Source organism: Mandrillus leucophaeus, unplaced genomic scaffold, assembly GCF_000951045.1.
Source record: "Mandrillus leucophaeus isolate KB7577 unplaced genomic scaffold, Mleu.le_1.0 Scaffold73, whole genome shotgun sequence".
Classification (NCBI taxonomy): domain Eukaryota; kingdom Metazoa; phylum Chordata; class Mammalia; order Primates; family Cercopithecidae; genus Mandrillus; species Mandrillus leucophaeus.
In genome coordinates this window covers 4,592,245-4,609,896 of record NW_012107919.1, presented here as the reverse complement: position 1 = coordinate 4,609,896, position 17,652 = coordinate 4,592,245, and the positions used below count along the sequence as shown (strand labels likewise).

The following is a 17,652-nucleotide window of genomic DNA, read 5'->3' as shown; positions in this document are numbered from 1 at the left end:
ATGACAATGCATGCCTATAGTCCCAACTACTCAGGAGGCTGAGGTGGAAAGATTGCTTGGGCCAGGTGTTCAAGGCTGCAGTGAGCTGTAATTACACCACTGTACTCCAGCCTGGGGGACAGAGTGAGATCCTGTCTCAAAAAAATAAATGAATAAATAAAAATAAAAAAACAAAAAAGCCAGGTGTAGTGACCCACGCCTATAATCCCAGCACTTTGGGAGGCTGAGGCAGGTGGATTGCCTGAGGCTACGAGTTCAAAACAAGCCTGGGCAACATGGCAAAACCCCATCTCTACAAAAAATACAAAAGTTTGCCGGGCATGGTGGAATGTGCCTGTAGTCTCAGCTCCTGGGAGGCAGAGGTGGGAGGATTGCTTGAACCTGAGCCTGGGAGGTCAAGGTCGCAGTGAGTGGAGATCGTGCTACTGTACTCTAGCCTGGGCAACAGAGTGAAGAGAAGAAAAAAAAAAAAAGGAAATTCTAACATATGCTTCAGCATGGATGAATCTTGAGGACATTATGCTAAATGAAATAAGCCAGTCACAGAAAGGCAAATATTGCATGATTCTACATATATGAGTATCTAAAATAGTCAAACTAATCAAAGCAGAAAATAAAATAGTAGTAACCAGAAACTGGAAGGAGGAAAAAATGAGGAGTTGCTATTCAATGATTATAAAGTACAGCATTGTACCTGTAGTTCACAATACTATGCTGCACACCTTAAAAAGTCATAAAGAGTGTAGATCTCATGTTATGTGTTTTTTACCACAATTTTTTTAAAAGATAAATCTAGCTATTTTGATCTCATACACCAGCATTCTCATGACAAATGGGGAATATTAGGATGAGACAGATTTGTATTGAAAAAGACAAAACCAATAAAAGTGTAGTGACACAATTAAAATTCTCTAAGACTAAACATTTCTGGAAAGTATACATGAGTATAATACATTGAAATGCAGCTTTTACTAAGTCTGCTTATATGTTCATTTTCAAAGTGTGAGATTGATATTTATTATGGATGTCAGAGGAATTGTTTTCTTCACTGTGGGTCTGTGTTGTATAGCACTTTTTATTTGTGATTTGTTCTCTCTTAGGGCTACTTCAAGTATGATTTTTGTAGACATGCTATGGAATTTGTTTCCTTGACATGTACAATAAGTTCAGCATACTTCTTTCAGTCTTTTTTGTTGGTGTGTAAGATTATTAATAGTGAAAAACTTTAAAGTAGAATCTAGTACTCTTTATAGTTCAGACTTTTATTTTGGTAATAATGATTAATTTAGAGAATCTCATGTTAAGATTCATGCTATATTGCCATTATTTTAAAAGTGTGAAATGCATGAGTTTTAAAAGACCAAGTTTAAAATACCAATAATTAGTGATATTCATATACCATATGTTTACCTACAAATATCTTAGGTTATGTTTATTACACACTAAAGCTCCTCTCGAGCACAAAGCAAGCACACGCTTGTCAGACCACAAGCAAATCCATAATTTTTCCACAATTGGTGTCAACCTTTCCATTTATTTATTAAGTACAGAACATATTTACCTATTTACCAGAATATTTACTTATAGAGTCCCCATTTCCTTAAGCATTACTGCCACCACTCCAATTCTGAACATGAAAATCAAGAAATTTTTTTCTCTCTAAACTCATAGACATGCTTTGCTCTGAAGCTTCAAATCAGCAAACACAGTTGCCAAGAGAATCTTTAAGAAAGCTAGTTTTATACTCAGAGGTTATACAGTTGAAAAAACTATATAGCAATCATTTTAAAATTTGTACTGAATTATCTGGTTTTGCTGTCAGGCCTAGAGTTCATCAGATAATTTCCAGAGCTGTAATTCATTTTCACTTATGAGACCTTAGACTGGTACAGGGAAAAGGGTTTTTTTCTCCTCTCAAGTTTTTCCAGTAATGCTTCCATGTACCATTAAACTGCTGGCACATTTTAGTCCCAGAGGATAGATTTTGTTTGGCATCCTAAGGAATTTTGATATATTTAAGAAGGTGAGAAGTACACATTGGCATCATTTAAACAACATAAGTCTACACCCAATTGGCTTTTACATGCCAAAGATGTGAAATGTGCCAACTGTTTAATAGTACACAATAACTGTTCAACTACATAAGTTGATTTCAGTGAAACAGTTTGATGTGTGTTTTATCCTGAATCATTTAGATACAATTAAGTCTATGGTGCCTTCATAATAGAGGCAGGCTGTTCCTAACTTTTGCATAAGCAGATATTAATATTATTGAAATGTTAGTCATAATTGAATTGAGTAGAATATAAGAGTATTGCTTTAGTTTAAGGTGCCTTTTCAGCAACTTCAGTAGTTTCTATACTGCCAGCAAATGTGAAATAGGAAAACAGAATTTGAAATTGACTATCTTTATTTCTTTTAATAAAACAAATTTGTACTTTTAGTGAGTTGGGGAAGCATATGATAGATTTTCTTTTATTTTCAGACTTTTAAATATATATGCTATTCATTTTAACCAGACTGTGTGTGTGTGTGTGTGTGTGTGTCAGTCACTGACTGTGCAAGCCCTAATTGGAAAAATGAGCATGACTGTGCAAGCCCTAATTGGAAAAATGAGCATGGAGAGAGAAAGATAAAAATGGTATAACCTTCTCTTTCTAAGGAACTTACAATCAAATAGGGGAAGACATGGAAAGAGAGAGAATACAAGTACTAACTCTAATGCAAAGCAGACAGTCCTTGTGTTTTAACTTTTGGAAAACAAAAGTTAGTATGACATTAGAGAGTATGAGAACTGGGGGCAAGTGAAGGCTATGTTAGGAAGGGAAGGGTGATGTGAGGGCTCCATATAATTAGCTTAAAAGAACTTAAAGGATGATCCCTATCTTAGAGGAAGCAAAGGAATAGAAGTAGACTGTAGAACCATAAAGTGTGGAGAAGGGAAGGTGGAGGGGAAGAGGTTTAAGTTATATAAAAGAAGGTAAATTTCCCTCTGTTACCAAATTAGGGGAAAAGGACTAGATGGAATTTTATAAAATGTGTAGAATACATTTGAGATACTCACAATATATTAGTTTCGTAGCCTATATAAATTTCACTTTGGGTAACCTGTGGTCCCCCAAAAGAGATAGGCAGTCATCCTTCAGACAGCCAAAACTGAGATACATTGAAAAGGCCAATGTGTCCACCACTCTGGAGAGACATGACATCAGTAGTAATCATCATGGTCAGAGAAAAGCAGCAGTGGTTTTCAATATGACTCCAAATAAAATGTCACAAGGACAAAGCCTCTGTACTTGGCTGCTTCTCTTTGTAGTGTGCTCTGTAGTGTGTGGCAACAGAGATTCACTTATTTAACAAATGATTAATGATTTTTGCAAGCAACCTAGGAGCCAGGTAGTAGAAAGTAAAATTGGAAGATAAGTTAGTGTCAAGTCATGAAAGCCTTTTTAGTGTTTAGTGCCAAACAACTTTTCTAAAAGACAAAGCATATTAGAGCTGAAAAACTATTACTTAAAATTATGTTTGGACTATATCCAAAAAAGAGCTCTTGTAAGAATATGCAAAACAGAATATTTTACAATTGTAGATTACAGTTCCTTTTAGAGATAAGCAGCTGAAGATAATTTTAGAACATCCTCCAGTTGTTTCCTTTTTCTGCAATGAGCAGATTCGTAGTTATGTTCCCTCACAGTAGTAGTTAATGTTATTAAGTCTTTCTCTTATACATCTAAATAGGTTGCTCTAACAGCACAGTAAACCAAGATCTCTTTTTTTTTTTTTTGAGAAGGAATCTCATTCTGTCGCCCAAACTGGAGTGCAGTGATATGACCTCAGCTCACTGCAACCTCCACCTCTCAGGTTCATGCTATTTTCCTGCCTCAGCCTCCCAAGTAGCTGGGACTACAGGCTCCTGCCACCACGCCCAGCTAATCTTTGTAGTTTTCGTAGAGACGGGGTTTCACCATGTTGACCAGGCTGGTCTTGAACTCCTGACCTCAGGTGATCTGCCCACCTCAGCCTCCCAAAGTGCTGGAATTACAGGCGTGAGCCACCACACCTGGTCATAAACCAAGATCTTATAGCATAGATTTCTAGTTGATATTTACTTTAACGAACACTAAACTGTGACTATTATTGGTGTCTTTTTTCCCTATATATCCGACTGTCTCTTCTACCTTCGGTGAGCTTATATTATAATAAGACAGAAAAGGCTAGTAGATATGAAACAAAATTGTGCAGAGGCCAGGTGCAGTGGCTCACACCTATAACCTCAGCACTTTGGGAGGCCGAGGTAGGAGGATCACTTGAGACCAGGAGTTCAAGACCAGCCATTCAAGACCAGCCTGGTGGACATAGCAAGACCCCATCTGTGCCAAGTAAAGTAAAATTTTGCAGAATAGTCTGTGATTATAGCTCAGCAAGTTAAGGTATTTAGGTGTAGAATAAGGACAGTGCTAGAATGTGGCCAAACTTTGAAGTATGATATAATTAAGTTCATTAGTATAAGGCTACTAAAAGAGGAAGATCTTCCTGATAAAGAAAAGCATAAGTAAAAGCAAGGAGATATGAATGCCGGTTGCATACTTAGAAACAGTATAGAATCTGGCCTGAGAGAAGAAAGTTTGTATTGGGGAAAATAACTGAGATAAGGATGACTTATGGAATGCCTTGAAAGCCATGGAGGATATAGAGGAACACTGTAGGTTCTGGGTGGTATGCTAAAAAACAGAATTTAGTAAACACTACTGTGGAAGAAATGTACAGGACATATTCCTGGAGGCAGAGAAGAGTCAGGGATGCAGTTATCTTAAGTGTGAGTTTATGAAAGCATCAGAAAACTGTAGTAAAAGTGGGGAAGGAAAGAGATGCGTAAAAGTCTCGTTCAACAGATAAGAAAATTTGAACACAGATTAGTTATAGAGAGTAAGAAAAAACTGATTAAAGATGCAGCTGTTACATATGGCCCTATACAGTCACATTGACTTTTCTAAGTGGTATTTCCCCCAGCAACTTGGAACCTAAGTCTTTTACACATATTCATGCAACTGTTACTCCAAATTACTTCCTCAGTCAGTGATTTCTAATTCTAACCCATGATCTTTAAAACATAGATTTTTTAACTTCTATGTATTCTATATCATTGGAATTTAAAGGCTTTTCCTTGTATTTAAACTAGGTCTCTGTGGAGTGTAGGTAAAAAGAAGGGAATTGTGGGAGAAAAGGAGCAGGGAGAAATACTAAAAAAATAAATAAATAAATACATAAATATAACCACATAGTAATTCCTGTAACTAGAAAATAAAACTAAATAGATGCATTTCTTGAACATGCTCAGAGCCATTTAAGCAGCTTTATTCCCTGTCAACATCTCGGAACCTTTATGACTTTTATGATGTTGATGGAAGTACTTCCTGGAAGCATATGGTTTGCTTGGTAGTTATTCTTCCAACTTCGTTGCTGGCAGAATATCACCCCAAAGAAGAGAATACAGATTGGTGATGATCAGCCTCAGTGCGGGTAGCATAGCTCTGAAGCGTTGTGGTGAGGCTTTTTCTAGACTCCGGAGAAACTTCTTGAGGTTTTTCAGAACACCGAAGCCTTTAGGAAAAGTAACTACTTTCTTTTTAGTACATGGTTAACTCATTCACAGTAAAAACCATCTCTCTTCCCTGTCATAGTGGTCTTTCCCTCAGGCTACCTGGGATGCAGTCAAAGGTTTTCGGAGTCCTTGATTGTCTTGCCTGAAGGTACAATGTGACCTAGATGGATGTGACATGTTGTCCTTGTCCTGTTGCTTGGTTCACTTCCACAAAGGTTTTCTTCCATAAAAAGTGTTGTGTTTTTAATTGTTTTTGTTTTTATTTTACATGTTCTGCTGTCTACCCAATTCCTCAGAGCCCTGAAAGAGTAAGAAATGTGTAATTTCTGATTTCTCCTTCCAGCCAGAATATCTTCCTGATAGCATGTTTCTTACAGGGCTCTTTTAAATGTCTTCTGTGGTGAAATTCAGGCTTTTGTCATTATTTCCTGTAATCTCCCTAACTGTTCAGCTCCATGTCCAGACTTAGTTCACTGTATTCTATTCATGATTCACCTTTCCCTTCTCCAGCCTATAGGCAGACATGCGTTTAAATGAAATGTACAGAAGGAGCATTCCTTTTATTAACCTCCACAGATGAGAATTCTTCAGGCTCCAGTATTTAATACCTCAGTTTCAGTATCTTTACATATAGATTATACAATGTTAAAGTCTGAAAGAACCTAGGATATCACCAAGTCCTAAACTTATTTCATTTGCAAGAGGATTAAGTCCTAGAGAATTACATAAAATACACATTCTAAACCCTCCCTCAACTCAAATTAATATGTGCGTTTTTAATGATGACTTTCTAACAAGTTCACTGGTAGAAATTGACCTCAGCACCTATTTGTAAAGCTGACTATGACCGTAGCCAAGAACAAAGCCTAAAGTTCTTTTAAGGGTTTAATTTATTTCATGCATCAAGCCTCTGCATATATCCAGCACTTTTCCAACTTAAAAACTAATTTCAAACAAAATGTACAATCTTCTTTCCAACCCTCGTCAACCATGTGTCCTCTCCCAACTCTACTTTCTGAAAAATCTGGGAGAGGAAGAGGGACCCAAAACTTTACTGTCAGACAAGAGATACACAGGAAACACAGTTGCCATTAATACCATATAGGGTGAAAAACTGGCTTCATCCCTTTCAGAAAGGCTGAACTGGGAGGACAAGGAAAAAGAAAGCATACTCAGAGTTTGACATTGAGTAGACACTCAATAAATATTTTTTGAATGAATGAAATGAGGTGAATCAATGAACCACGGACCTGAGGCTCTGTCTCCAGCATACCCTCTCTTCTAAACCCCAACAACAACCTGGACATCACCATTTGATGATTCCAAAGAAACCTAAACATGTCTAAAACTTAATCACCTTTCACCCATCTCCTACTCTAATGTTCCCTGTCTCAATGCCTGGTACCTAAAAATGCCAACCACATAAACCACTAACCTAGAAGTCATCCTCTCATTGACTCCTCACCTCCAGTCTAACAAGTCCTGTCAACTCTACCCTTTACAATATGACAGGTCTATCAAAAATCTTCCCCGCAAAAAGGTACAAAATCTAGATAACTTTATTACAATTTCATGTAATCCCTCTTGTAAAAGTTGTGTAAGAAAACTGAGGGGAAAAAGCTATTCAACTAATTTTGTAAAACTAGGATTATCAAAACTAGATGGGGATAATACAGGAAAAGGAAACTGTACATCAGTGTCACTATTGCAGACAGAAAAACAAAATCTAAATAGAACAGTGTCAGGTGGAATTTGGCAGTTTATTCTCTCACACACACACACACACACACACACTACTACTACTATTGCTACTACTAGATAAAGTTTCTCACAAAAACAGGAATGATTCAATATCACAATGTAGAAATATACTTGATATAACTTAGCACTCATTCTTAGTAATTTTAAAAAACAAATTTCCTAGGAAACAGCATAGGAAAAAAGTTCCTATCCTCATAAAGGGTCACCATCAGGAACAAAGAAAACGTATTTTTCTTAGTCACCATCAAGAACAAAGAGAATATATTTTTCTTAATGATAAAATTTTGGAAATATTTCAACTAAAGTCGGGAGTAAGAATGTCTACTCTCTCCAGGTCTATTTTACATTTTTACTAGAGGTGCTAACCATTTTAATAACTCCCTAATGGGGAAGAAGCAAGTATCATAAGAACTGGAAAGAACAAGACCAAACTGTCCCTATCTATAGCCAAGAGAATCTACAAACAGAATTCAACAAGGTTGCCAGATTCAGGACCTCAGACCTACAACTTGCTATTCCTGTAACTAACCTTGGCCATTACTTAACTATCTATATTACAGTTTACTCATCTGTAAAAGGGTGATCGAGAAGATTAACCAATGTAAAGTACCTGCTGCGCTGTAAGTACATAAGTATGAGCTATTACTAGCACCATTGAATTAATACACTATGTTTAGCAGTCTTACTATACCTAGCTAGAAAATATAATAATAAGAGCTAATGATTGTTTATCAAGTCATGTGGTCTGCTTACCAAAAAAGATCTGCAGTAACTTTCCAAATCACTCCATAGAAAAGCTGAAGTCTTTTTAGTGACTTACAAGACTTATGTGATTTTGCCCTCTACTTTATGTCTTTCTTCATCTCCTCTACTTACTTTTCTTCAGATATGCTGGCCTCCTCACTATTCCTGGATTCACCCAGCAAGCTACCTCATCAGGGCCTTAATATTGCTATTCCCTCTGCCTGGGACAGTGCAAGTTAAAATAACTATCATGTCATATCCATCAAACTGGTACATTTTCTAAAGTCTAGCAGTCAAGTAAGTTGGCAGAGAGGTTAAGAGAAACAGGAACTTTCATACTCTACTGATGGTTATATAAATGGTTACAACTGCTTCTCAGAAAAAGTTGGCAATAACTTGTAATATGGATACCGTGGATGTTTTTTGACCAGGAAATTGCACTTGTGGATACACACCCTAGAACAACTTCAGCACATAAATAAGAGGAAAAGTAAAAGAATGTTGAATATAGCATTTTTTGTGAGACAGAAAAATATGAGATAAGTTACAAAATGATACATGCATTATGATTGCATTTGTATGAAATTTATGAAATTTTAAATATGTAAAATAACATTATACATTATGTATATACATATATCTAGTAGTGATTCAAAACTGTCCATAAGAAAAATAAATGTCAAATTTATTTCAGTGCTTTCCTCTAGAGAGGTATGGAGTGGTGGAGAGATACACAGGAATCTTCGCTCTTCTTTTATTCCAAAGCAAGTGTGACCAAATGTTAGAAGGCAGTGAGTTTAGTGATTAGTGCATGGGTGCATCAATTAATGTTATTTTCTGAGTTTTCTAGATATTTGAAATATTTCTGTGTAAATACACACATGTCCCAAATCTAGCTACTTCTTACCACCTCTGCTGCTACAATCATGAGCCTAATCCCCATCATATCTTGCTATCATCGGCTTCTCACAAAGTCTGCTACAGTAGCCTCCTAACTTGTCTGCCCATACTTATTTGCCATACAGCATTCAAAGTAATCCTTTATCATGAAGTAAATCAGATTATGCTACTCCCCTGCTCAGAACACTCCAGTGGCTTCTCATTAAAATCTGTACTATTTACTGTCCTGTCTACTCTCAGAACTTATTCCCTACCACTTTCCCCCAGCCCACCAAGGTGCAGCCACCTTTGTCATCTTGCTGTTGCTTGCCAACCATGTTCTTACTTCAGCGACTTGCACCTACTGTACCCTCTAGTACAGTAATACTAGTACCAGTAGTGTTCCTTGCATTGTTCCGTACTTCACTTTTTTTAAGTCTCTGCTTGAATGACCTTCTCAGAAAGGCTTTCCCTGACCAACCTATCTTTAAAATATCCTCTCCCCAGGCCAGGCATGATGGCTTATACCTGTAATCCCAGCACTTTGGGAAGCCGAGGCAGGTGGATCACCTGAGGTCAGGAGTTCAAGACCAACCTGACCAACATGGTGAAACCCCATCTCTACTGAAAAATACAAAAACTAGCCAGGCATGGTGGCAGACGCCTGTAATACCAGCTACTCAGGAGGCTAGGCAGGAGTATCACTTGAACCCAGGAGGCCAAGGTTGCAGTGAGCCGAGATCACACCATTGCACTCCAGCCTAGGCGACAGAGCAAGACTCCGTGTCAAAAATAAATCCTCTCCCTGGCCTAAAGCAATGACACCCCTGTAACAATGGCATTCCAGTGCCAGTTCTTGGTCTCTGAGCTCAGTTTTCCAATGAAAGAAACCAGGGCTTCCAGAAGAAGTGTTTGATTGCTTGATTCCAGACCCAAAAGAGGGAAAATATAAAACAAGACTGAACATCATGTGCCAAAAAGTAAGGAAACATTTAAAGAAACATGAATGGGGACATGTCAAAAAACCCACAGGAGCCAGCCTGAAATAGCTCCTGATGACCAAAGATAAAACAATTTGAGCAAGAAAATAATACTGGTTTTTAACCCCTAAAATAAAATAAATATCTATGAGTTCATACTATTGTAATAAATAAATTAATGAATTAATAAATGTAGAAGGAAAGAGGAAAATAGAGAATTGCTATTAGACAGATAACACAGTAATAAATGTTGCAGACGAGATTCCTCAAAGGATGCAAAAATTAATGAGTAGAAATTTGAGCAAGGTACTTACAAAGGATAAGGTAAAATTTTATATTGAAGAAACCTGACAGACACCAACTTGACAAAATAGTCAAGGTAAAAAGCACCAGTATATAAGACATATCAGCATCATGAACCACTTGGTAAAATGCACTGAGAAGCAGACATTATTTTTGTAGCAGTCTTGCCAAAAATGCGTAACTTCTATCATGAAAAAACTTCAGACAAACCCATATTGAGAAACGTTCTATAAAATAACTGATTAGTACTCTTTAGAAATATCAAAGTCATACATAAAAGACAAGGAAAAACTGGGAAATTGTTATAGACTAGAGGAGACCTGTAGAGATTTAGCAACTGAATGCAAGTGGGATCCTAGAATTACAAAAAAAAAAAAAAAAAAAAAAAGGTTATTAATGGACCTGGACCTGGTACCTAAAATTATACCTGTAGCTTAGTAATTACTTATTACATTGGTATGTCTGTCCATCCATTCATCCATCCATCTTTGATACCTCCCTTTTTCTCATGATTCACATCCAATTTCTCACCGTATCTTCGTTTAACACCTGGTTCCTTGTGGAGAGAGACTAGGAGACAAATGATATCAGCAACAGAGCAACAACTTTTTGGTAGATCCTGTATGAATTTTCCTACATATCCAGGATAAGATTTTATTTTGAAAGAGTAAAAATATTGAAAGTTTTGGGAAATTTATGTAAAAGAATCACAGAAGTAATCACACATGGAAGTAACAAAGCGTCTGACTTTGCCTGTTTGGGGTATGGGAGCTCATCTTTACTTGCCTAGATTGTTGTACTGGCCTCCTAATTGGTCTCCCTGCTTCCAGTGTTGCCCAGCCCTTTATTCCCACGCAGGAATGATGTCCTTATAGCCAGAGAAGTATTTTCAGGGGGAAAATCTAATCATGTCACTTTCTGTGACTAAAAGCCTTCATCACTTCACCATTGCCTTCAGAATGGAAGCCCTACAGATTCTGCCTCTGGCAACTTCTCCATCCTTATCTTTGACTATTTCCTTGCACAAACTATAATCACCATTCATACCAAACAACCCAGACTGTTACCACTCTTTGGCTTTGCATTTACTGTTTGTCTTCTTCTCCTAGGACTCTAATTTCCCATCTAACTCTAACCTGCCTTTTAAATTTGACTGGAGCAATACCTTCTCCTCAAAGCCTTTCCTTGTCCGCTAAAGTCTCTCTTTAAGTGTGCTTTCAGCAACTTTCAGCTCCTTTGCAGCACCTTCTTAAGGATAAAGATTACTTGAATCTCCAGCTAGCTTGTTGCCTTGTACATGGTGGTGCTCAATAAACATTGGTTGAGAAAGAAAAGGAAAAAAGGAAAAAGGACAGGAAGGTTTTAAAGTTATGTAAATATTAAGCAAAATAAAAAAGTCATCCTGCTTTTCTCCTTCTCTACTTTGATTTCAGGCTCTTGCATATTTGTGTAATTTATTTTACCTGATTATCTGCCTATCTTTTGACATAGATGAAATGTAAATATCCATTAACTGAAGGAGATTTAGAAAGCTGTCCACTGTGGCATAAACAATTGCTGATAACAATGGTATTGAACCAGATTAAGAGTATGAAGTGCATGTTTCATTGTAACCATCAGAGAATCTGATATAATGTCTATATTTTTAACTTCTTCACCATCTTTGAACTTGACAATGCCAATTTTTTGAAAAAACCATAGTAAAATATAGAACTATCTCCAAAAAGTGTGTTTTGAAACAATGCATGCCATCTTAAGGAATGCAAGAAAATCAAAATATGCCTTCTCCTTACTTGATTTGCTTCCTCTGTATTTGTAATTACTGACAAGTTTACTTGGTATTTATTTGCTATACCCAGACTATGGAAAACCATGGAAGGGGTTAAATAAATTAGCCCCTGAGTTTTTAGTCTACCTAAGGAAAAACAAATTTCTAAGGGAAAGCAGGGGAAGTATAAAGCTAGTGGAAGGGGAAAGATCCCAGTTACACTTTTACCTCACTGAATTCTTTCCAAACTCAGACTATAGATTTTTTTTTTTTTTTTTGGCATCTACCACGCCAAGCATGATATTTTTAGTAACAGTAATACAGAGCAAGCAGCCTGTCGTTTGGGAGCTGACAAATAAGCACACTGTTCCTCTTACACACAATATGCTCCGCATCTTTATCTCCACTCATCCTTACAGAAGCTCTTCAGCTTGCCGTGTTTCTTTAAGGAAATGACAAGGAGCACTGGTTAATAAGCTCTTAGGGTTATTCAGTATCCCTCTTCAATGCTCATTTTCTGAAGTTGAAAACACTTACGCATGTGCACACATGCACACTAAACTTTGTCAGAGATGAAGTACTTCCAAATGGTACTTGAATGTGATTAAGGGAACCCTGGGCCTGATAGGACTCATTACGCAACATGCCATACATAACAGTTTGCTCAAACTTTGGTTCTAAGAAAAGGAAACATCTTGGTAAAAAATGACTCATAGAAGTGGAGGTAATCGTTTATTGTATTTCTATATAAATGTGTGCTCAATACATCATTTTAAAAGAAATGTAGCAGACTTTTTTCTTACAAAATATACATACACCAGAATAGTGTCTGTCATTTCTTTGGCATTAGACAAAGAAATCAGAGTCTGTTTGACTTATTGCCATGAGTTTCTGTTATAGAGTTATCTATTTTTCCTCCCTGATCATTATAATTTTCTAAAACAATTCAAGACTATATTAAGCAATTTTATACTTAATGTCATTGGTAAATTTTATGTTTATTTTCAAGTCAATGGTTAATAATGTTATTTTACAATGTGGTTCTACAAATCTTTCAACACAGCTTAAAGTTACTCAATTCCGTTTTCAACTTCTAATTTCAGAGCGTATTAACAACCATCCCATTGTTGAATTTCTACCCCTAGGTAAATTCCTCAAGGATTTTTTATATTATCTCAGCCTTTAATTTGTGGGTCACACTCCTGTTCATTCTTTATCATTCCAGAAATGGAATCTGTTTGAGTTATATAGCAATATAGTGAAGAAATTAGAAATTAATGGTTATTGAAATCAAATAGACTTATAGGAACTTAAGATTGTTAAGCCCAAGGTTTTATAGATGGTAACTGCACTGTGTTTCAACTGGACTAGACTATTATGACCATGGAAGTTGTCAACCTAGAAAATTATCTGCTTTTTCATTTTTTGCCCAGCACGAGTTTTGTCATATAGTGTATGTCACAATATATTGTACAGGACCTCACCTCCCACTAAAACGTTTTATATGAAATAAATTCTGTTGTGAATGATATGTTGACAAAGAAGGTGGACCTTTTTTTTTTTTTTTTTTGGAGACAGTCTCACTTTGTTGCCCATGCTGGAGTACAGTGGCGCAATCACAGCTCACTGCAACCTCCATCTTCCAAGTTCAAGCAGTTCTCCACCTCAGCCTCCCGAATAAGCTGAGACTACAAGCGCATGCCACCACACTCAGCTAATTTTTATATTTTTTGTAGAGACAAGGTCTCACCATGTTGCCCAGGCTGGTCTCGAAATCCTAAGCTAAGTAAGCCACCACACCCAGCCAGAACTTTTTAATAAAAAAATTTTTTTTTTAAATGTAATGATCTTAACAAGCTCATGTCATATTATGTAACATATCTAGTTGTTTTCTTGTTGGTAGATAATACACCTGTGACATACTTTCATCCATCATTCTGTTCTGTGAAAATTAACAAAATTGCTTAATATGTTTTTATTTAAATGACTACACATGCTGAGAATTAATCTTATATTCTGGTACCTATAAAACAAATAGCAAAAAGAAGTTTTGCTTGGTGTACCCACATGATGCATTAATCATCCTCCAAAGTAATTAATTTACAAATCAAGAAGTTATTTCCCATACATATTTCCTTCTAGTAGAAAAGCAAAGTTAGAGAATATATTAAGTTTTGAGTTTTTTCCTTTGTTCTTAGGTGCCTTAAATGCCTATATGTAATTTTACAAGAATCCACTGTTTAAAAATAGTTGATTTTATCCTGAATGACTGGAGCAGCTATGCTAACATTAGCCATACCTTATGAGGATAAGGAAAATATATCATTCATGGATATTCATACTATCCTTTATTTTTAAAGGGGGATTTATCCTAAAACGTGTCTGAAATAAGAATTCACTTTCCTTTTCCCAAGCTCTCAAAAACATAATTTCACTAACTGTGTAATATGTATCTTCTCATAAACCTCCACAAAGTACAAAACATCCTGTTGCTTAATTTTTATTAAGGCTTATTTTCACACACTAATAGCATTGTTTTTCTTGAAATATGCCATACCTCGTTTAAGTGTTTTTTGTGTTCGTTTGTTTGTTTGAGTGGGAGTCTCGCTCTGTCACCCAGGCTGGAGTGCAGTGGCATGGGCTTGACTCACTGCAACCTCCGCCTCCCGGGGTTCAAGCAATTCTTGTGCCTCAGCCTCCCGAGTAGCTGGGATTACAGGTATATGCCACAATGCCCAGCTAATTTTTGTATTTTTAGCAGAGACAGGGTTTCACTTGGCCAGGGTAGTCTTGAACTCCTGACCTCAAGTAATCCACCTGCCTCGCCCTCCCACAGTGCTGGGATTACAGGCTATGAGCCACTACAGTCGGTCAGTGTTTTCTAATAACCAGCTTGAATAGTTTGTATTCATCAGCTTCAGTGCTTTATTAAGTGAAATGAGATATTGATGAGCCTGACTACCATAAATGATATATACTCTTATGTCCACCTTTGGGATGGGCTATATATCACATAAACTCCCAACAAATTACGTACTAACTTCTCCTCCAGTGCTAGGGAAGGAGAAGCTTGCCTTAGCTACATGGACACTAGAAAAACTGAAGTTTTGACTGAGCAATATCTCATTTGGCCTGCTGTTTCCTAATGGTACAACTTTGAAACATGTCACCACATTAAATCTAATCTAGGCTCAAAAAGTCCTATTTCTTCTTTCCTGTGGATTTCATAATATTTCCAGAATGCCTCTAGTCCTTGAAAGAAATTACTCTAAACCCCAGCTTAACAGATTGGATTATATCTTACCATCCTCATTTTATCTTTCTTGCTTTGGCAAGTTCTTTTCCATAAGTAGAAATATGCATCAGTTTAAGTATGCTAGATTTTTTTTAATGTGGAATTATAAAAACATTAGAAGATGATATTTGTATTTCAAAAGATCTTTTCGCTTTACACAGGATTCCTAATAGGTCCCACTTAAGTACAAGTTAAATAGCATATTTCACTTCATGTCAATTTAATTTAGATATAACTTTTTAGAAATAGTACATCCTGTATACCCCTGTACTTAGATGACTTCCTTAGATATTCCAGATGATTCTAAGGGAAAATTAAATGCAAATTAATTATGACTTATTATTTAACCGTATTACATTATGATTATAATAGCAGAGATCAGTCATCTTTTCATCAGAATGTTGTATGTTTCTGAGTGATCAGATACATTGCTTTCTCAATCCAAAAATAACTCATACTGATAATTCACTGCTATTTTGAAAAAGTTAAGCTTAGGACATTCTCAGTAACTATATATCCCCAAGAGTAAGGAACTATGGGGCTTAAATTTATTTTGAGTATTTTATGAACCTTTAGCTCTCTTAGGAATTAAACTATATGCTGTGTTCTGTAGTTAAGTTAGGTATCAGCTTTTTCAAAAATTTTATCAACTCAATGGCAAGCCTGTACGCAGTGGCTTACGCCTGTAATCCCACCACTTTGGGAGGCCAAGGCAGGGGGGTCGCTTGGGCAACATGGCAAGACCCTGTCTCTATAAAAAATTTTTAAAATTATCTGGGCATGGTGGCACACACTTGTGGTCCCAGCTACTCTGGAGACTAAAGTGGGAGGATCACTTGAGCCCAGGAGGTCGAAGCTGCAGTGAGCCATGATCGCACCACTGCACTGCAGCCTGAGCAACAGGCCAAGACCCTGTCTCAAGGAGAAAAAAAAAAACCATTCAGATGCTGTTTAGAGTAATAAAACAATTATTCATTTTTTAAAATATACCACAGATTCAACTTTAATATTTTAAGTAAGTTGGAAGAATGGAAATGGAAGGAGTCAATATACTTTTTTCACCAGAATAGAATTTCTACCTATTACATATATACCAGTAAGTATATAAAATCTCTGTAAAGATGAACATTTATGAAACCAAAAAAAAAGATTTGAATTTTAAAATGTACATTCTAATAGTATGGGCAATAAAGGATAGGGACAGAGGGGAGAGATGCTAATAAGATATATTAAAGAAAATTGAAATGAGAACATAAGTTCATTAGAAAGATATTAGGGCAAATGATTTATTAAGCTAAACAAATAAGAAGGAGTATCTTAGTAAATAAGGACAGTTGGCATGTATGTAGGTGTGGTCTTGGGACTTTGCCACCCAGACCAGGGATTTGGGCTGTGGGGAAGGATGATGACCATCTGCTCCAAGTGACTCCTACTGGCTGATACACAGAGCTCTGTTGGCATCAGTCTCAGAAGAGACTGCCAGCCTTCCAATCAGAAAATAAGCAAAACAATGGCATTGCTGTCAAGCACAGAAATGAAGTTTAAGATTTAAGTAATAAGTGGTGACTCAGAAAGGGTCAGGAAACCTTAGAGTGTAATCCAGACAGATATAAGTTGACTTGATTGTGAAATGAACTATCCTCGCAGTTAATGGAGGATACTTGAAAAGCTAGGCAGAAATGAACTACAGTGACTGTGGGAAGCAGACTGAAACTATTACAGCTCATGAGATACTTAGCACAACCTTTAAGATCTAAACCAGACACAAAGACAATATAACACTACAAAACAGAGAAAAACTTGACCTATACACAAATTAGATTATATGAAAATAATGTAAATATTACTGAGATTGAGGCAAAGTAGTAAAAAGATGACTTTTGCCTACCTCCTTGTCCTCACAACAAAGTTTATTTAAATGATGTTTTCCTTAAGAGCCTTCAAAAGCAGGACCAGTGAACTTTTTATTATCTTACAGGAATCTTCATTTTATTCTAACAAGAACTTGAAATTAAATGATAGTGAGAGTTTAAAAAATGTAAATTTTTAAATTTTTTAAAAATAACCTTTAGACTTCAAAAATACATATTAAAATGAAGACTTTCTACAATAAGAATCTTTTTCACTTTCTCATTTTAATTCAGAAGTAATTTTGGTTTTATATTTTGCATTTTGATAGACAAATTTACGTTCTTCCTGTAGATTACAGTCATTTTTAAGTATATTTAGCTATGATTATTTAGAGCCCATGTATCATATGTATGATGAATTTTAAATAAGTAGAAGGCATTCTTAGCTAAAATATAGATTTAATATATAT

General features: G+C 36.2%; 1 protein-coding gene across 2 annotated transcripts in view; it reads left to right on the top strand.

Moving 5' to 3' along the window:
- The window catches only part of ELP4 (elongator acetyltransferase complex subunit 4), a 276,719-nt gene that overhangs the window by 237,198 nt on the left and 21,869 nt on the right, over nt 1-17,652 (top strand). The window lies entirely within an intron of this gene.